Here is a 21,574-nt window from a genome sequence, read left to right as displayed (position 1 = left end):
CTACATTTGTTAAACACACATTAATTTTTGACCCAATAAGTTTTATGGGAATCTTCAAACAAAAACTAGAGAGCCATCATCCAAAATACATTAGAACCTGCATGGACTACATGCCCTCTTGAAGTCTATTCGAATTTTCATGATTCTGTGATAACTCCAGCTATTTTATTCATATACTTTCTTTAAAACAACAATTGTGCAGTAACTTTCTCATGCACATGCATTTATCAGTTAACTATTGAAAAGCAAAAATCTAGTCTGCACAACTGCTGCCCAGCATAAATTTCAAGGCACTTTTCCAAATTTTTGGTCACTGTCATCTTTGTTTTCTTTCAATTAGAATTCCATCAAATACTTTTCTGGGCATTCTTAACAAACTAATCTAATACGCTGTAGTTTTTGCTTCACTCTTGCTGCTTTATATAAAAGGACAGTAAGAGCATTCTTTTATTTTTTCCCACTTCCTTTTCTCCATATCTGCCTTTAATCATGATCCATTCCAGACTATTCAAAAAATCATGATTTTAGATTTATAATAATTCCTTTGCCATGTGTAAGCATAATAGACATATGTTTAAATCAGGGTATTGGAAACAACCAGACCATTTCCTAAGCAGACGCTCACCAAAGAGTCATCAGTCTGTCATTGTTGGCTCATGCTACTCTGTTATGATCTCTAATCCAGAGACTACTTTGCAAGCAACCCTATTATTGCTCACATCTCATCAATTAGAAAATAGATTTTGACCACATCCTACCAAATAGAAGTGCACTGACATACTCTTGGGATGCTTGTACATTGAAAATGAATTGTTTTTTTCAGTTTTTAATTTCCTTTCATAACATTTTGTCACTCAGAATATGAATACACTGTAGCAGTTAAATACATAATTACTGTGAACTGGTTGGGCCTTTCTGCTGCTGTGATTTTATTATATGAGAAGAACACTGTTGATTTCTGGTTTTCTCCCAGCGTGCTCATTGGGATTCTCTCAGAAAGTCCATAAGTAGGGCTTGAATTTAGAAGTCCTTCTGTTGGCATTTCACAGGCACATTATTTTTATTTGATCATCTTTCTTTAACTTGATCATCTTACTTGATCACCTTTCTTTAACTTGGCACGGTCCAGATGTATCAGGATTTCTTGTCCTAGGAGTTATGGTTCAATGGATCTGTGTGTTTCTAGACTGAAGAAGCTGACTTTATCCCTAATAAAGCTATTCAAGTCTGTAGACAAAACTGCAATCAATAGGCAGTTCTTCTGTTTCAGGATTATTAAGGAATGGATTACCCTGAGTTCTGATGTTAATGGCAGGAGAAAAATAGCACTTGTTTACTCCCCCCCCTCACCATTTGTCAGTGTATTCAATTGCAATTTCAAATACAGACATAGGTTTATGTTTGATTAAAACTCAAATCAGTCCATTATTGAAGAGAAAGCTTTGGCCTGCTGAAAATTCAATTTCCTTTTCTATATTTTCTTCAGCCTTATATTTTTGAGATGTAGCGTTTGTTGCTTCAATGCAACCCCTCTATATGATTAATATTATCATTCTATCCTCATTTCCTTTGGCACTTGTGAGTTGCTTTTGCTTTTTAATCAATATATGGTATTAGAAAAAATGTTTACAAATATTCACTAATGAAAGAAAAGTTATATAGGTGCAAACACCATGCAGGCATATATGCACCCATCCATCTATCTATCTATATGTATACATACGTACATTCACATAGCAGGTAATGTTCCTGTACATCTTAAGTTTAAATTAATGCAAATTTAAGATGCCTTATCCAGGTATTGTATTCTATATGCAATGAATTTAATATTGTCTTTATTTTGGTTCTTAAAAATAATGTGAACTCATAGCTTTGGTAAAATAAGTTAATGTTAGACTTGGACTGCTAAGAGGGCAGTTATTATCCTTACTTAATAATTAAGGTCACTGTGTGATATAAGAGTTTAGTAAAGGGTGGTAGTTATGATAATCAAGTCATTCAGATTATGTTAGTTTGAAGTAATTCAGAGAATAATAGAGGGTGTCTTAGATGAACTCATCCTAAAATATACAGGTCTTAAAATATTTACAAACTTCTAAATAACAAGTCATATGATGGCTTGCATGCATCATCTCCCGTTAAAGTGAATGTCTTCTATGTCTGGAAGAAGGTAAATTATTGTAATCCTTATACTTCTCTGTGGTGGCAGTTTACTTCTGTAGATAAGGAGTTGATTGTAAATTGTGATAAGTTTTATGATTGGTGAGGAAGAGTTTTTATTTATTTGTTTGCTTCAGCTTTAGAGCTGCCCAACTCCAGGCTGACTCTGGGCAACTAAAATATATAGCAACAAAAGTACACCAGAATGAACAGAAATAAACAGAAAAGGAATATTTTTAAAAACAGTACATCGGAACATATGTGAACGTACATATCTAAGAGAAAGATTCCATCCACCTTACCCTGAGAAAACAGCTAGGCCTCCACAAATGCCTAGAGGATGAGAGTTATCTGGATGTCATTTCAAAGGGCAGTCACCACAATAGAGAAACTACACTTCCTGAGCCTTTGCACCCTAAAATACAACACTATTTGGTTGAGAGTATCCAGAATATAACCATTTTATTAGCTCTTTCCAGCTAGGCAAAAACTATGGGAGACAGGAGGTCTCTGAAATAACTGGCCTTATGCCATGTGTTATAAAGTTTTATAAGTGATAACCAGCACCTTGAATGACACACAGAAGTATTCTGGGAACCAATGTAGCTTGCAAAGCAGATGTTTCATATGGCCATGTCAAGGCAGGTCCACCACTGCTTGCATTGCTATGTTCTGGACCAGATGAAGTTGCTCATTCAGGCTTGGACAGCCTCGAGGCACTGGGACAGAATATCAGCAGCCTTGCATGGCTGGTCTAACATAAAACAGTGATAATTATCATCAGCAACAAAATACTTCTATGTATATAGACATATATATGCCGAGACCCTTGTTGGTAAGAGTTGAACCTCTAAATTATGTATGGGATGCAGGTTTTAATCTCACTGCAGCATTTTCTAGGCATGTGGTACTCCACATCTAGCCTAGACATGAATGAATGACAATCATTTAAGTTACTGTGAGACCAAGTAAAAAATTACATTTACAAATATTATTGGAGTGTGAACCATATTATTACTTGCCAAACTATGCTTATTCTTATCTGTTTTGAAAATCATGCCTGCTTCTGTCTAGATATATATTTTTTAAGTTACACCCCTGTGGTGAAGCACCAGAAACTGATATTTATTTACCTCTTCAAATCTTAAAGTTGTTCCCAAAAACTTTATGTTCTAGATTTCTGTTCAGGTTTCAAACTGAATTGAAATGAAAATGGTTAGAAGGGGAGTAGCCTCCAAATTTTGAAAAATTCTTCCTTGGGGATAAAAAACAAGTATAGTACTGGTTTCACCTCTATTTGTTGAAGTTTGAAATGCAAAACTTTTCTTGCCTCTATTACTACTACTACTTTTTTTCCTAGTATTTTTCTGTACTATAAACTGTACTAAATGTATAAAATCATCATTTACATATAATAGTTATATCTTTAAATAAGTTTATGATGTGTTAAGAATGTTACAAATATTACAAATTGTTAAAGACATTAAATACTATTAGCAACAACTGCTGTCTTGAATTGTGCTCGGAGGCAGCTGTGCTGACATTTCAGAATTGGTGATGTCGGCTCCCATTTGCTCCCTGCTAGTCAGAGGACTTTTCGTTACATTCATAATAGTCTGAGATCAGAGCTGAGCCTGTGTTTTGCAGAACTGCAATGTACTAATTCCATATATGGATAATTTGGGACCTTTGTTTCAGTTCTGGATTTCTTTTTATAACTGTTATTATCTGTTTAGCCAAAATGTATGCAGTGCGTTCTGCAACAATAACAATGTTACAACAAAGCTTCTGTGTCAAAAAACAAAAAAAGCATGACATTGCAGTTACCCTTTTCTCCCCCATCTCCCCCTCCCCCCCTTTATTTTTGGCTTTCATCCTCTTGGCAGTCAAGCCGAGCAGCTTTGCAATTCATAACTTCTTTCTAAGCATCTGAAATGTTTGTGCAAAGCAAAACTCACAGTGTAATACGGGCTGCTGTCTGTTCGGATTTCAATTCGTAAAAGAATTGGACGCTATTAAGCCACAGCCATGCTTCTCTGGAAATATGTGGCTTTTGTTGCTTTTGAGATCCTAAGATGAAAAACAACAAGGTGTCTCTATCATAACAGTTAAAGTTATGCATCAACAAAACAGCAGAGATTCAGCTCTTGGAATGGACCAGCAACATTTGACTATAGTCATCTTCCACAAGCATTACTATGTATCTTGGTTGTTGATTAGAAATTTTCAGTTTTAAAATTTTAGAGATTGATTTTAAATATAAATTGTAAAATGGATTATGATGTAGAGGCATACATTTATTTTTAGACAAAATCCCCATGCAGATCTTTCAAATCACATGTGATTTGAAGAATATCAGATTCTGGCTCATCTTTAGAAGGCCAAGATAATAACACTATGTGATTAGGCAATGTAGAATATCATATTTATCAGAGTCAATAGAAAACACTAGATCAGTATTTATTGCAAAGCCTGCTTAATAAAATGCACCACCTTCTAGAGAGGAATTTTTGTTCCTCAGTAAGTCTGCTTATTCTTAGCAATTAAATGTACTTGGTCAATCAAATATTTACTTTGTTGTGTTAGATTGTCCATTTTCTTTTACTTTCTCCTTGCAGCACTGTTCAGTTGCCTTTTCCTTCACCCAGAACTGAAATTCTAGACTTCTGCATGGATAGGTTGACTCTCTCCCTTTTAGTAAAAGCAATAATTCTTGAACCCAACATAATACACAAAGGGCTTTAAATCAGGATAAAGTATTTATAAAATATAAAGTATAACATATAAAGTATGGATCTCTTAGGTTCTCCAAAATGTTTGTGTGTACAGCACTTATATAGAAGGAAGTTTTAATTTATATGATATGCATGATTGGTGGAATATACTGGTAATTATCTTACTGAGGGATCTGATTTGTCCTTGGGATAAACCCAGATTACTTGATCTTCATATTTCTTTTAACTTTGGGGAATATTCAGAAATGCTTCTAAATGCTGTTTTTCTTTGTCACCTTCAAATTAATTCAGCAATCAGTGTAATATAGTTGACTATGCTGCATTTTATAATTAGAGAATGATGCCAGGTTGTTTTGACAGGATGATGTCTACATCTACAAAATAATTTATGTTGCCACTGCCAATTTAAAACTGCCAATTTGAACATATGCATCCACCTTTTTCTTTGCAAGTCTCACCTTTAATTCTGCCAAAGTGGTTCCAACATAATTTACGTTATTAGTAGTTTTACAACAAATGAATGGCTCCAGATTTAATGGGAATATTTTATTAATTTGTTGTATGGAATGCAAGGTTGGAGGAAAATTAGTAAATTACAATGGAATCCTGACAAGACAGAGAATCTGTTAGAGTAGCGGTCCCCAATCTTTTGGGCACCAGGGATTGGTTCTGTGAAGAGATATTTTTCCACCAACTGGAGAGGGTGTTGTTTCGTGTGCTGCCTGCATCCCATGGATGGGGCTTCACTTGTTTGTGTGGCTCAGTTTCTGGCATGCTGCGGCCCAATGCTGGTCCATGGACCAGGGATTGGGGACCCCTGTGTTAGAGAGTAGCTTCCTGGTTTGGAAACTGGGGGGTTAACCTGTTCTAAATGGGATTGTACTCTCTCAAATAGAGTAGTAGTTTTGGAGGTTCTCCTATAGTCACAATGTAACTAGAGATCTCCATGACTAGGAGTGTGTATTGCTAGCTTCTTCTTTTGAGGGTAATATCTGGCTGAGGAATGCTTAAAACTGGAGGCAGCTGCTATAGCATGCTGAAAATTTACTTTTACTGTTAGGACTGTTGACAAAATATTTTTTCTTTGCTTTCCTTTGCCTCTTCCTTAATTTTTAAAATATACTTTATTGTATATTGTATGTTTTAAAGTACTATTTTAATATGAATTTTATTGTTTTATCGTAAGTTCTTGACAGTTCATTCTGTAAAGCAGTATATAAATGTTAAAAAAATAAATAAAACAAAAAGCCTTCTCAGGAGCTATTTGTAGCCTTCCCTAACAATGTACTCTTAAGAATTCTTAAAATTGGAATACTCAATTAGTCTAAACTATTAACTAATGGCAACATGACCTGAAATATAGTTTTATATTCTTTTAAAGAACATAAACATTTATCAGCAAAATTAGCATTCTGTTATCATTCATCTCCTATTTCTGACTGATGATGATCTTAAAAGCTTTTTTTTCCTTAAGTCATTGAAAGTCTTTTCAGCACTGACACCTTGTCATTCTGATGGGATGAAATTTATGAAACTAATTACACAGTGCATGTATAAATCGGCATATGGAAGGCTACATGTCTAAAATAGCACTTTAGCCATGCTATAATCTAATCAAACTTGACATTTCCTAGGAAGATGAAAAGCCTTTTATTTTTTCAAAAAGCAGCTGTGTTTTTTTCTGCTGTGCTCTTTGGGCTGAAAGACTGGAAATGCTTCTGTAATAAATCTATATCCAATCATGGTAATGGAATATTTATAAAAATAATTCAGGCTGCAATTGTATGCATGTTTCTTTTGAAGCAAGAGCCACCAAACTTAATGTGGTAGATGGAGTTCCAAATGACCATTTGATCCTCTAAATCAGGAGTGTCAAACTCGATTTCATTGAGGGCCTCATCAAGGTTGTGTTTGACCTTGAGGGCTGGGGTGGGTGTGGCCAGAGTGGGCATGGCCAGTTTGATGTCACTCATGTTGGGGGCACCAGTGAAAATGGGCTCCCAAGCTCGGCCTCCTGCATCCCTTTGCCAGCGAAAATGGAGCTCGGGAGGGCCGCACACAATCCTCCCAAGCTCCGTTTTCACTGGCAGAAGCACTGTGGGCTGGCCCTTTGCGGTCTCCAGAATGGCCCTGCGGGCCAAATCTAAGCACCCTGCAGGCTGGATCCAGGCCCTTGAGTTTGACACCCCTGCTCTAAATAGTATTGAATTGTACAGTAACATATAGCTTGATCCAGACCAGGGGTAAAATCCAGCAGGTTCTGACAGGTTCTGGAGAACCAGCAGTGGAATTTTTGAGTAGTTCAGAGAACCGGTGAATACCACCTCTGGCTGGTCCCAGAATGGGATGGGAATGGAGATTTTGCAATATCCTTCCTCTGGAGTGGGTTGGGAATGGAGATTTTGCAGCATCCTTCCCCTGCCACACTCACAGAACCGGTAGTAAAAACATTTGAATTTCACCCAGACTAAAGTTTTATAAAACTGCATTGCTGTTGCTTTTATGCCTTAAAAATAAGAAACAAAGACACAAATTACCATCAATTTTAGACTAAAATGTAAATGGTGCATTCCCACAAATCATACATGGATAAAAATGACTGGAAATAATTTAATGCATACTGTAGATTTTATTAATTCTGAATTATTGAATCCATAGAAATTTATGGTGATTTCTCCTATCTGCCTTTTCTTGTTCCTCTTGTTGGGAAATAACTGCTTTTTTGGACAATCTGAAACAATGAAGAGTTGGTTTGGGCCAATGGGAAAACATCATTTTGGGCCTTTGTCTCTGGAGGTGTTTCCATTATATGTCTTTCCTTTGTTAGCGGAAAGGATGTCTGGATTAGGATAGTTGGTATACTTTATAACAAACTGAAGGCAGAGATGTTTATGTATTACAAAAAAAGGAATAGTACTGAAGAGTTTCATTACAATAAAGAGGATTGTCAAAGGCAATCTCAACTGCAGATGTTATAAGGTAAAATGTGTGATATTTGAAGACAAAGTCTGTTCAGGGACTAATTTTGCAAACACTAGAGTTATATTCCTATTGTATATTTGAATATATTTACTAAAAACCTTAGTAGAACACTTCAGCCTGTAAATGTTAATAATGCCCAGGCACTAACTTTCAAAGGAACACAATATTCAATTTTTAAGAGATTTTTTCTACATTAAAATGAATTAATAATTGTAATTTGATTGCCCAGCAATTATTTCTATGCCTTATTTAGAACTTCTGAGATATTGGCATTTCAGTATAATCTTTTATTTTAAAAAGAATGTTGCCATTTTATCTATTCCCCCCCTCTTTTCAATATGTGATTTGTCCTATTCAGATTCATGTAAGAAAGAACATTACTCAAATTGATTGGTGGATTGATTTAAAAATTTGTATGTCCATCCATCTTAAACAAGTCTGGGCAGCACATATCAGCAATAAAACCCAGTAACTATAAAATATAACTCAAACCATTAAACCAGCAAGCAAAAACATTTATTTAGATGATGACAAAATTTCAGAAGTTGTATATTTGTACATCTGTCATCTTCTTAACCTTTCACCAGTGTATATAAAATTTTAAATAATATACTATAGTAATACATTGTAGTTATAGATCTAGAGAACATAAATTAGGTTGTATTTTAAACATGCTTTTCTGACCTCATATATTTCAAACTACTGCCATTCTTGGTATCTGCTCATAACTATTTATATCAATCAGTTTGCTTTATTGAGTAGATATGTTTTCAAATCCTTATTAAATGCATGTAAGAATGTATGGGGCTGGGAAATTCTGTAATCAAAAAACCCAGATCCTGAAAACCATGCAAATGAGATGAAGCAATATTGAAAAGGAAATGGGGAAAAAGCCTCTGCATGGTGTATAAACAGAATCATAGCAAAACAAGAGCGGGACCAGATACTTGGGAATGGCTGACCACTGGACCTTTAAGTAACAGCACCAATCATTCAAAGGGGGTCAGTGTAAAGCCCTTGGATAGAAAAAAAAACATAAGAAAACTAAGGGAGATCCAGAACAATGTGTGTTACAAAGTTGTGAACCAAGTTCAATAGTCAGAAGAAAAAACAAGCCTCACCCATAAAATATTACAGTAGTCCTGGCAAAAAAACCATTGGGGCCTGGACTTGTAAATGTCATCATCTGCACATCCTCAGTCTTTCTAAGTGATGGATGGATAGATGACAATGCTCTTTATTTTTTATAATTGCTCTAATTGGAATTGAAATGGAAGAGAGACAGTAACAGAAGCAGGAATGAAAGCATTAGGTGTGACTTACTGTTCAGTCACATCTAATGCCTTCTTACCTTCCTGCTCTCCTTTTCTTCCTGTTCTTACCTTCCTGCTCTCCTTTTCCAGTTTAACAGGCATACTTCAAAACATTATCAGGCAAAGAAAGCTGGTTATATTTTACAGCATTGTCTTTGTTGCGGAATAAACTTTTCATTTCATTATCAAACTATTTATTTATTTGATATGTATATATTAATCCTTCTTCCTTTGTGACAGCTAACAAAACTTAAAAAACCAAGTCAGGATATACATTTTTTAAAATACAATTTAAAATTAGCAATAAAATGCTAAAATAATCTTAATAGTAAAATCCTTCTGAACAAGGTGCATCTCATTGTGATCATCACAATTTTGATAAAGGGAGTACAGCTCATGCCAAACAGGCTGATTTCAGGCTGAATCCCCTTTCCTGAATCCCCTTTCCTGTTTATCACCCTTGTCTTGTTTGTATTTAATGTCACAGAGCCCATTATTAAATACAGACAGCGTTACTTCCTTAGAATTAGATGTAAAGGAACATGAGAGCTGAGTGTCATGGGCATTCTGATAATACCCATTTCCAAAATTGCATATAATTTATCTTAGTGTTTCATGGGAGGCAAGGTAGGAACCCTGTGGGGAACTGTAGATTAACATTCAAGATATCAAATAGTCTTACAGCACATTCTTCTGGAGAGAATGCAACCATTTTAAAATAATGCCCCCCCCCAAACATAATCCCACCATGGAAGTCTGCTCTAATTTAGTTAGAATGGAAGGAATTAATTATTAGCTCTATAATTAATTCAGTGATATAATTTAATTAATTCCTCAACCAGCATGCTCTAGAATCAATTTAAAGTAGCTGATGTTGAGAAACACTGTTCTAAAGAAAGCTTTCTGAATCTAAAATCCTCTGCTTACTTGGTACAGCGTATAGAATGCTAATTCATCAAGCTGGGGAATTCTGGGAGTTGAAGTCTTAACATCTTAACAATTGACATGTTTGAAAAAATACTGATTTAGAGCAGTTCTCCCTATGTGTCGGGACTAAAATTAGCAATACTGACTGTAAATAGTTGTATCCCCAAAATATATGGAAGACGCTACGTTCAAAATGTTTGTCTGGAGAATAAATAATTCTTTCTTTAGTATTGTGACATTGCCTTGGATAACAGTGGCCGTTTATTCTACTGAATTGGTTCTGTTATTGGCTGGTATTGCTTCAAAAATCTTTTAACACAGAGATTCTATTATGACTGAACCAAATGGTATGTACTTTTGATACTATTCCCATTATATTCTTGCTGTTCCAAGCTAGGAAACAATTACATTTCCCCCAAAACAGTATTTCCTATTATTCAGGACAGTGACTAAGGCTGAGACTTCCTTTGAATTCCTAGTATTTGTTTGTGAGCTGTTTCTGACAATTTCTTCAACCATCTTAAATATTCAGGGCCGACCACCATATACTCATTAATTAAAATGTAGCAGTTAAGCCCTATTACATCTTTTTCAAGGACAATTTTTTAAAAACAAGTTTAATATGCAGACTTCATATTCTAAAATATAAAGCATGGTAGGAGATAACTTAGGGTTGTTTCAAGCAGTACACGTCAATTAGGTAGTGAAATAAGTTTAAACATATTAACATTATGGAAGATCAATGATGCCAGGAAGTATTAGTTGTCTTTAAATAAATCCAGATGGAGAATTGAAAGAATTAGGATTTCCTAAATGATTTAAATGTTATGAAAAATATGTTTAGCTTTTTTAGAATATGCAAAATATGGCACAGAAAAATGTAATTTAACCAGAATGGCTTGAAAATAATGTTTAAAAGATGTCTTGTAGTATCACAATATTTAGCTACTAGTAGGAACAACTAAAATAGACAAAGGAGTCAAATTAAAATTATTTTAATACGTTGAATTGCTTCTTGAGACAGTTTGGTTGAAAACAAGTATCACAACATGCAAATGATTACTCCTTAGTGTCCCCTAAACATCTCAGAAAATTACTGTATTAGAGTCTATAAAACTGTCAGAGGAAACCTTTCCGAAGTTATTAAAATGCCAGAGAATCTTTTGGACGTTATGATATATTATTAAATTGCATAAAGTTAGTGTTTTAATATGAGATAGCCAAGTAGGAAGCTTAACAGTAAAAACAGGATGTAAAGAACAACATTTTGCATTAGAAAATATTATTTAGTTTTCATTTTCCAGAGAAACACCAGTTTAGCCACTTTTATCTGAATAGTTGATGAATATCAATTACTCAAAAGTTCTTTCAGAAGTGGTTTGCCTTTCTCTCCTTCCTAGGGCTGAGAGAAAGTGACTGGCCCAAGGTCACCCAGCTGGCCTCATGGCCAAGGTGGGATTGAACTCATAGTCTCCTGGTTTCTAGCCTGATGCCACAACCACTATTCTAAACTGACTGTCACATAACTTAGTGGAGCCCAAATCAATTGCTTGTTCTCTCTCTCTCCCTCCCTCCCTCCCTCCCTCCCTCTATCCCAAAGCTTTGCTGGGTGGAGAATTCTGGGAGCTGAAGTCCACAAGTCTTAAAGCTGCCAAGTTTGGGGACCCTTGCTCTATCTATTAATCTGTGAATAGTAGCTTAATCAATATTTAAAAAACAACTTTGTAGTTAGACTATGGTAGATTATCTGAAAAAGACAATGTTGATTATGCTGGCTTGGTACAGATGTTATGTAGCAGAAGTAAAATATTTCCATTTACCTTAATATCCACTAAGAGACAACTATATAAGAAGCAATCCACAAAATAGTACTAAGGTATCTGATTGTTTCCTCTTGATGAAGATAGAAAAAGAAGACATACAGAAACACAATGGTGGAATGTGTAGAGAAAATGAAAACATAATATGGGAATTAAGCAAAATTGAAGATGACTTCAGGTAGTTCTCAACTTACAAGCACAGTTGGAACTAGATCTTCCATCATTAAGTGATTCATCATGTGACTGTGACTGAATATATGACTTTTTTTTTTTTGCTATGGTCATTAAACAAATCTGACTTATTGACTTTGCTCGTTGGAAACAGCTGAGAAGATTGCAAATGGCAATCACATAACCCCAGGATGTTCACTCATTGTAAATTCTTGCTGTTTGCCAAGTGCCTGAACCGCCATCACATACCCATAGGGATGCTATGACAGTCTTTAAGTGGGAGAACTGTTTGTAAATCACGTTTTTCAGCTCCATTGAAATTTTGGTCACTAAAAGAACGGTTGTGAGTTGAGTTGCCTCCATAGACAAAATTTCATTGATCAACAATGAACATCCTGGCCATTTTCCACTGACAACTTCAGCAGATTGTCTGAGAACCCCCTTCTTGCTACCACTACCTGATGTAGCAGCAGATTTATTTATTCAGCGTATTACATTACCCAGGAAACTAGAATGTTAGTATAGAGTTGTTGTTTGGCTGCCTAAGACTCAGGCTGTTCAGTTCATGCTCATGCACTATCCAGGGTGCACACCAGGGGGCAGTAGCAGGAGAGTTGCAGAAGTAAGGAATACCAAAGAATTAAAGATTTAAAAGAATTAAAGAATTAAAAATTCAGCATTTAGGCCTACAGCCACCTTTTTCTAAATGTTCTCCCAGCTCTTTCTGTGAGGATAGTGGAAAGTCCTGGCCCAGTGCTATGGGTCAAACTATTTAATGAACATGCTACTATAGGCATACATCATTACCACTTAATATCATGTCTGGCAATAATCTCTTTCCCTACTAATCTTCCACCTTTGTGTGCAGCACACTGTCATTGAGAATTACAGCATTGCAAGAAACTGGAAAAGAAAATGACACCTCGCTTAGTTTTGGCTTGGCATGTACTACAAAAGCATTTATAATGACATCTTCCCATTGAAGCACCTTTTTTTTTTTTGCTGCCCTCAGCTTAGAATTATGTATATGTATATGTATATATATGTATGTATGTATATATATACTGGTTCAATTTATATGCCGCCCTTCTCCGGAGACTCAGGGCGGCTTACAATGCGTTAAGCATTGTACAATACTTTTGTATATACCTACTTAGTAGGGCTTTCAGCCCCCCCAAGCGGTGTTCAAAGTCAGCTTATTGCCCCCACAATCCGGGTCCTCATTTTACCTACCTCGAAGGATGGAAGGCTGAGTCAGCCTTGAGCCTGGTGAGATTTGAACTTGCAGTAATTGCAGGCAGCTGGTGCTACTTAACAGCACTTTAGTCTGCTGCGCCACCAAGGCTCTTATTAGAAGTTAAGGTAGGCCTTCTTGTCAACAATGTGGCTAAGTCAGTTTACTGGCCTCTTTTCTCAAACCCCAGCCTCCCAAACCCCCCCCCCAAGAAAAACTAATTTCCCTTGAGGTAGTTTTATTGATTTAGGTGTGGTTTTGATGCAGGAATAATGTAAATGTTATGAGCATCAATTGCTTGATGTTATTTGTGCATCAGTATTAAGGAAGATAAATCCATCCTAGGCACTTGTGAATTATAACTTGGTAAACTAGAAAGCTAGTATTAGTCCATTAAGAAAAGCATCGGATTGTTATTCTGTGGAATAGTCTATAACTGTAAAATTATTAAACTAAACTAATGCTAATTATATTTAATTACGTGTTTAAATCAGATTAAAATTCAATCAAATCTTTACTATGGACATAGACCAGTATACATTAAGCAACAATTTAAGGCCTTTAAAGTGCCTATTCAAACCATAGAAGAAAAGCAAAGTAGGAATTTTTGATTTATATATGTACGCAATTGTCACCATTTTAGATAATGGATCTAGTTTGCAATTCCAGCTTTATTAAAACATAAATAGAAGCAGTGTGACAAGGTATAATATATAGAACAGTTTTGAAGAAACATTTATCCCCATAGTAAATAATAGGGGCAAAAGGTCACCTGTTTGCCTGTGGTTGATTAATGGTAGTAGTTTGACAGCAAATTAAATGTCACATAAAGTTGGCAAATGATACAACAAATCAATATATAGTGATAAGAGCAGATACAATTATTTTGGTAGCCAACACTATTAGGTACACAACTTGATTTAAGACAACAGTTTACTTCAGAGACTTTCCTAGAAAATGATTTGAGTTTTCAAAAGACCCCACAAAGTATTTGGGTAGATAGGCAGTAATTAGTACAATTACAAGTACAGTAGATTGTATTTTCATGAGACAGCTGATGCCTCTTCTTAAAAGCTAAGGTAGAACAAACAATCCATTATTAAAATTTACCAGCAAGTATCAAGCCAAACTTATTTTAAGATTTCAGGTAAATAATTGGTAAATTTAGATTTACAGATATTTATCTTATACATAGCTTTTCTTTTAAGTGCAACAGTTCTTTGTTCCCTACAGATGTTCCAAGTAGATAATCCAAAATATTTTTCACCACTAGAAATAAGAATCAAACTCTTGAAAAATGCCATAATTGAAATACCACCCCTCTCCCCACCAAAATCAATGTTTATATTTTGTATGTATTAATCAATTTGATATTGTTTTGCTTTGCAATTAAATTATCTAGTGAAATATCTGAAGGAAGTTTTTTTTTTTAAGTTAATCCTAAATATTTTCTCAGTTCAATTTTTGGATTTTTGAAAAAGCTTATAGCCTGCAATTCTTCTAAATATACCGGTATTTATTCAGTTCAGACCTTATTGAACTCAGAAACTTTTATTTCTGAAAAAAATCAGTATACTCAAAATTACATCGCAAAATGGATTTAAGGGTTTTATTTTGATAAATAAAAGCTGTTGGAGAAGCAAATTACAAAATGGAAATAGCTAGAAACACATATTAGAAACTGTTTGGTGTTACTTTTGTCAGAGAATCTTTAAATATATTGTTGGAAAATATTCATTTTGTAATTTTCTAATTGAATTGTTTTTAATAGCCGATTGCTAATTAATTTAATAAATTTATATAACTGCCTAACTGAACAACAGAGTTGATAAAAAAGAAAAACAAATACGTATACAAAAAATACACAGTAGCTGAGAAAACCAAAAATCATTTGTATAGCCAGAGGACAGATCCTCTCACCCCAAATCATTGGATGACTTCACCCAGCAGCTTCATATAAATAGTTAAATAGGAGGGTCAGGAGAAAGAACTGATCCCTGTGGCATATCACAAAGTTGTGGTTGTGGGCTGGACCTTTCCTCTGCAACTTGAACCAAAACCAAATGAAGAAGAACCAACACAACAGAGTGCCACCAATTCTTGGAGCAGGTCCAGGAAGATACCATGATTGATGGTATTGAAGGCATCTGAAAAAAGTCAAGAGCAAGGATCAAGACACTATTCCCTTCCTGCTCCCAGCAGATGCCCTCCAAGAGTGTGATCAGTGCCATTTTAGTACTATACACATGCCTGAATCCCAACTGAAAGGGATTCAGATAATCTACTTCTTCCAGAGACTTCTGAACCTGCAGCAGACTCACTTCTATAGCTTTCTCTAAAAAGGGAAGATTGGAAATCGGATGAAAATTGCCCAGACTATTTGTCGAGCCTAGCAACCTGCTCGACACCGCTAACGCGTGTTGAAAGCATCGAGGGACATATACATACTTGGTGGTGGTGGCACTGAGTGCAGGCGGCCGTCTGCGGGGCGAGGGGAGTGGTATCAGGTGCGACGGGATTAGGACGTCTCCAAATGATGCTGCAACCAGCACCTTCGAGAGCCAGCTGAGATGCTTCCGCGCTAACAAGGGTGTGGTGATAAATGGGGGCGCGGTTTAAAAGGGTTAATGGGAAGGGAGGGCTATATAAACGCCCGTTTCTACTACACTGTAGCGCCGATTTAATTTGTCTTTACGAGTCACAGCGTGTAGCCGTCCACGGACGCGAATAAACCAGCGTGCCAAAAAGAGCTGAAAAGGGTGCTGCTGTGTTTTGATTGTGTCTCGCACGGTCAACCTGAGAGGAAATCGGCGCTGCTCTTAATACTTGCTTCAGCGGGATGGCGGAGGGGGTGGACCCAACCGCCGCTGCAACACCGCCCTCAGAGGAGGAGGACTCGCCGGCATCGGGAGAAAGCCCAGCTGAGGATCCACCTGCGGCTCGTCCGAAAGAGCGCTGCCGAAGTCGCAGCCAGGGAGAGGAGGGGAAGAACGCTGTCATGGCAAAGAGGAGGCCCCCCTCCCCGACGGAGTTGGGGGAGTGGTGGCAGAGTCCTGCCTTGGCAGCCCTGATAGGAGCCCCGAAGGGCCAAGCATCTCTCCCTTACAGCGAACATTTCCACCGCTGGAGAGAGCGTCATTGGGTGGATGATGACGACGGGGAATGGAGTTATTCAACAGGTTTGGGCCACTCAACTATAGAAGTCCTTCGAGAGCGTTTTGGGGAAGCTAGCTTCCGGGATGCGCAGTCCTGGCAACCATGGATGGCGGGGGCGGAGCCCAGCCCAGGCTGGCCAGCGTCTTCTGCAGGGACAGAGACTAGGTTTCGATTGGCTAGCCCCAAGCTGCGGTTGGGTCCCTCCCAAAGCGATACCCGACCCCCGGCTACCCATTCTGCTACAACTCAGCCATTTGGGCCATTGGGAGGCGTGGCTACAGGGACAGCGTCTGGCTCAGTGCGGGGCCCTTCAGGCCCACGTACGGCTCCGTCCGCTGGACCGATGGCTTATCCAGCTGTGCCGGTTGGGCAGGCTGGGGTGTGGGGGCCCCAACCGGTCTGGGGACCGCCCTCCCTGCAGACCACGTTCGATGGCAACCCAGACCGAGTGGTCATCACTCTTGCCCTTTGCAGAGGTCTCCTATAACAACACGGTTCATAGCAGTACGGGTCTTACCCCTTTCCGGGTGGTGATGGGATGGGACTTCGTAGCAATACCTGAATTGAGTCATTCATCAACAGCTACCACAATGCCCCAAGAGTGGTCCGACAGAATAAGGACAGTATGGCCCCAGGTCAGGGAGGCATTGGATAAATCTGTTATCGCATACAAAACCCAGGCGGATAAAAAACGTGCACCATTCCAACCTTTTAAGGTGGGGGACATGGTATATCTCTCCACCAACTACATCAAACTATGACTTCCTAGTAGGAAACTGGGACCAAAATATTTAGGCCCATTCCCAGTGGTGAGGACAATAAATCCTGTGACTGTGGTTCTAAAGTTACCTCCGTTACTGGGGAAGATCCACCCCGTATTTCATAGTAGTCTTCTCAAACCCGCCACCCACACCCAAACATTTGAACGTCCTGGTCCAATTACAGAGGGCCAAAAAGAGCTGAAAAGGGTGCTGCTGTGTTTTGATTGCGTCTCACACGGTCAACCTGAGACTATTTGGGTCAAGCAGTGGCCCCTTGTGGATGGGGTGCACCATTGCCTTCTCAAAAGCCTTTCTTTTTCCTTTTTCTTTCTGCATTTTTTCTTGCTTTCCTTTCCATTGTTTTCTTTTAATTTGATTTTTGTTTTTGTCCTTTACTATTGCTAAAATCTTTAATATAAAGTATTTTGTTTAAAGAGCGATAAATAACTGACTAACTAACACGATATGGAAAGAATAGAATAGAATAGAATAGAATTTTTTATTGGCCAAGTGTGATTGGACACACAAGGAATTTGTCTTGGTGCATATGCTCTCAGTGTACATAAAAGAAAAGATACGTTCATCAAGAATCATAAGGTACAACACTTCAGGCATAATATGCCTTCTGAATTTCTTTTTCAAGATCTTTAATAAGAGCTTTGCTTTGGGATACATGTGCAAGAGGAAGGAATTGAAAGGGCTTAGAGTGGAGAAGTTGGCACTTTTCCAAGCACTGCCCAACTGTGTCCTCAGGGGAGATGTATCAGAAGAATTTTCCTTCCTTCCTTCCTTCCTTCCTTCCTTCCTTCCTTCCTTCCTTCCTTCCCTCCCTCCCTCCCTCCCTCCCTCCCTCCCTCTCGGATGATATTTGATTGTGTATTGTTCATTTTTCAGAGTAATGCTGTTGATGGATAGGCAGAAACCTTTAAATAACTTATTTCCTACATTCTATTGGATTAAAAATAATGAATATGATTCCAGATTAAACAATTTTATTGTTGTTAGTAAAAATAATTTTCAGTAAATGATGGCTGATAAGAATATTCTGTAAATATTATCCTAATTATGCTGCTTTTTCATGAATTGATACTGTTCCTTTGGGTAAAGTTTTAAAATCCCAAACATATGATCCAGAGGCCACGGACAGAATGTTCTTTCTTTCTTTCTTTTTTAAATTTGATTTATATGCCGCCCTTCTCCGGAGACCAGGGTGGCTTACAATGCGTTAAGCAATAGCCTTCATACTTTTGTATATTTATACAAAGTCAGTTTATTGCCCCCACAAACTGGCTCCTCAATTTACCTACCTTAGAAAGGATGGAAGGCTGAGTCAATCTTGAGCCTTGTGAGATTCGCACTTACAGTAATTGCAGACAGCTGGTGTTAATCACAATGCTATCAGTCTGCTGAGCCACCAGGGCCCTTCTTCTCCCTGGGGAGTGGTCAATTCAATGATTAAAACATATATATTTTTGGTTCCTGCCTTTGTGAATGGCTTTGAGTAACTTGCTGTTAACAACCTACTGAAAGCAAATTTCCTGTTTGCATGAAAATGTTAAAGCAAGGAATTCATTTCCTAATTACCATATTAAACATTTCTGTTAAAATTTGTTCTATTTCACTTTTTTAAAAAATCTGAGATTTAAATAAATCTTTAAAAGCAAAATTGTTCCTTATTTTCAAATGAAGGCTCTTTATAGACTCTATTTTGCACACAAATTTTCCATTTGACAGAAAGAAGTTGGATTTCATAAGTATCTCTAAGCTAATTTGCAAAGAGATACAGAAAATCTACCAGCCTGCTCTTATTTCATTTTTGTCTTTGTTTTTCAACTGTAGGTTCATTAGAAAGAATTGCTCATGTGACATATGTTAAGTTGTGCTGCAATATCTGCAGTAAATGTATTATTCATACCATAAAAGGGAAACTTAAGTGGAGTCCTATGCATTTCAGAATTAATCCCCCCCCCCCCCGAATATAGTGGAATTTATTCTCACAAGCATGTATTGGATTATAATTCCACGGGCATAGTCATTTTGAAAAGCAAGGCTTTATGAAATTTTTCTCAAATGTTGAATATCTGCCTGTCCCATAAATTATCAAATGGAATCTTTTTAAAAAAAATAATATCACTCTTTCCCTTTCTTCATGGAACCTCTAGCAGACATTTCATAGACCCTTCATATTCAACATTTTGGTTAAAGTAGAGAAGCAAATTATCGTTATGTGCTGTAATGGTGACGTGTTTTGACTAACTTATTGAACATTCCATAGATCTGTGATGAAGGATATGGTGATTTAATAACAATGTTAATCAAAATTGCTACTGTGGAAATAGTGTTAAAGTTATAGTGTATTTATTTACCAATACCTCTATTTATTATTTCAGAAGTGAACTGTATCTAAAATAAGTGGTCATGTATACGAAACAAATTATATTTAGAGTACAGAGAATATAAAATCAATAGCACTATAAAGGATTACTTGGCCATCTGGCTTGCCATAAGAACACTATGAATATTATGCCAGAAGGAAATTTTTTCAACTAGACATACCTGATTCAGGCTGCAAAAATCTGTATGCCAACAAAGAAATACACAAAACTGATTTGCTTCCATCTTCTGATCAACTGGATTTTTGCAGCCCAGATTTTGTAGTTCAAAAGGAGTTGATTTAATCAATGGGTGACAGATGTCAGAGACAGATGCTCCAAAATGGGGGGGGGGAGAAGAGAGATCCATGTACTATCAATATAGAACTAGATCAGCCCTCTTAATCTATTGCTGAATAACATTTCACCATCCAGGAACTGGAATAATTAGAGATAGCATAGCCTTCTATAACCATGCCCTCTAAGTGTATTGAAACCCTAACTCCAAATATTCTGATCCAGGCCAGTTAGCATATACTTTTATTTTCTAAATAGTACATGACCTAATAGTAGAGAAAGATTTCTATATTTATTGCTGTCCTATTAGTTTATTATACATACTGTATACACTAAAAGATAGATACACACGTATGTATATGTATGTATGCATGCATGCATGTATGTATGTCCCAAGCCAATTTAAATTTCTTAATCTGAAGGCTAGGAATATTGAATATCTTTATTGAAATTGAGAAAAATGAGTGCAACTATAAACTCTGTTTAACAAAGTTGAACTTAGTTTTGAGTAAGAAATACAAATAATTTATGGCTCCCATACAGTGGTGGGTTTCAACTGGTATAACAACCAGTTCGCTTTATGCACGCACTTTGCTCCGTGCAAGCTCATTGCATGTCAGAACAGTGGAGCCGCGGCAATCCACTCTGCCACACCTACTGTATCAGCTGGGCTAAAAACGAATGAATATAGGTAGGTATAGTGCGGGGGGGGGAAGGGCCCAGCTGACGGTCGGAGCATTCACTTTTAGCTCACCATCAGTGCTACCGGCTCTAGCGAACCAGGGCGAACCGGTAGAAACCCACCACTTCTCCCATCCAGTTTGAAATAAAGCCCATAGGTTCAGTAGGATTTATTTTTGAATGAATATATATGGTGCTTGTGAAAGGAAATACTTTTAAAGAATTAAGTCTATATTCTATTTAAACATTCATTATTTATTTTAGACTGTTTATTTTAGAGCATTTATAGGCTATGCCAATCTGATTGATTCTGGTGGAGTGTAGGAGCAAATACGAATGCCCTTTGTATCAATCATATTGGACATTTTGCTTTATCTTTTGTACTCTTGGGATGTCTCTTTTAATAGTGAGTTTGCCATCTGGAGTTTTTAATAAGGATTTCTATTGAGTGGATTAAAAAAAGATCTGCCACCTGATTAATTGAGGGTATCATTGCAAATCAATATTTTAATCAATTAAACATTGTGATGATAGTGATTTTGTACAAACAATATAGAGATGACTTTGAGAAAAGAAGTTTATAGGACAAGTTGGCATTTGAATAAGCATAGATGACATATTGTTGATAATTACTAATACCAAAAGCTCAATTTTATAATTTTACTAGTACAAATTAGTATCCTGAAGTACATTGAACTGAAAAAAAATATCATTTTTTTAAAAAGTTGTTAATTAAACAGTTTGCTCTCTGCATGCTTTTTTTTGGTCAGGATTGATTACGGTAATTCTTTTTTAATAAAATGTGTCACGCTTCTTTCCTAAAATGCTGGACTAATTGCCAGTTGGGTGCTTAAACAGTGGCTTTGCCTTCATAATCCCAGTCTAAATTGCTAATTAATTTTACTCCCTCAAACAAAGAAGCACCCATCAGAATGATGCAAGAAAAGGAAAGTTAGAAAAAGCTA

General features: G+C 36.9%; 1 protein-coding gene across 1 annotated transcript in view; it reads left to right on the top strand.

Annotated features, from left to right (window-relative positions):
- MAP1B (microtubule associated protein 1B) overlaps positions 1-21,574 on the top strand; it is a 61,322-nt gene that overhangs the window by 16,788 nt on the left and 22,960 nt on the right. The gene's annotated exons all lie outside the window — the stretch shown is intronic.

The sequence above is a fragment of the Pantherophis guttatus genome, chromosome 2, assembly GCF_059756535.1.
Source record: "Pantherophis guttatus breed Tessera chromosome 2, ASM5975653v1, whole genome shotgun sequence".
In the NCBI taxonomy this organism is placed as follows: domain Eukaryota; kingdom Metazoa; phylum Chordata; class Lepidosauria; order Squamata; family Colubridae; genus Pantherophis; species Pantherophis guttatus.
The sequence above is the reverse complement of the archived record's forward strand: the minus strand, read 5'-3'. Positions and strand labels throughout refer to the sequence as shown.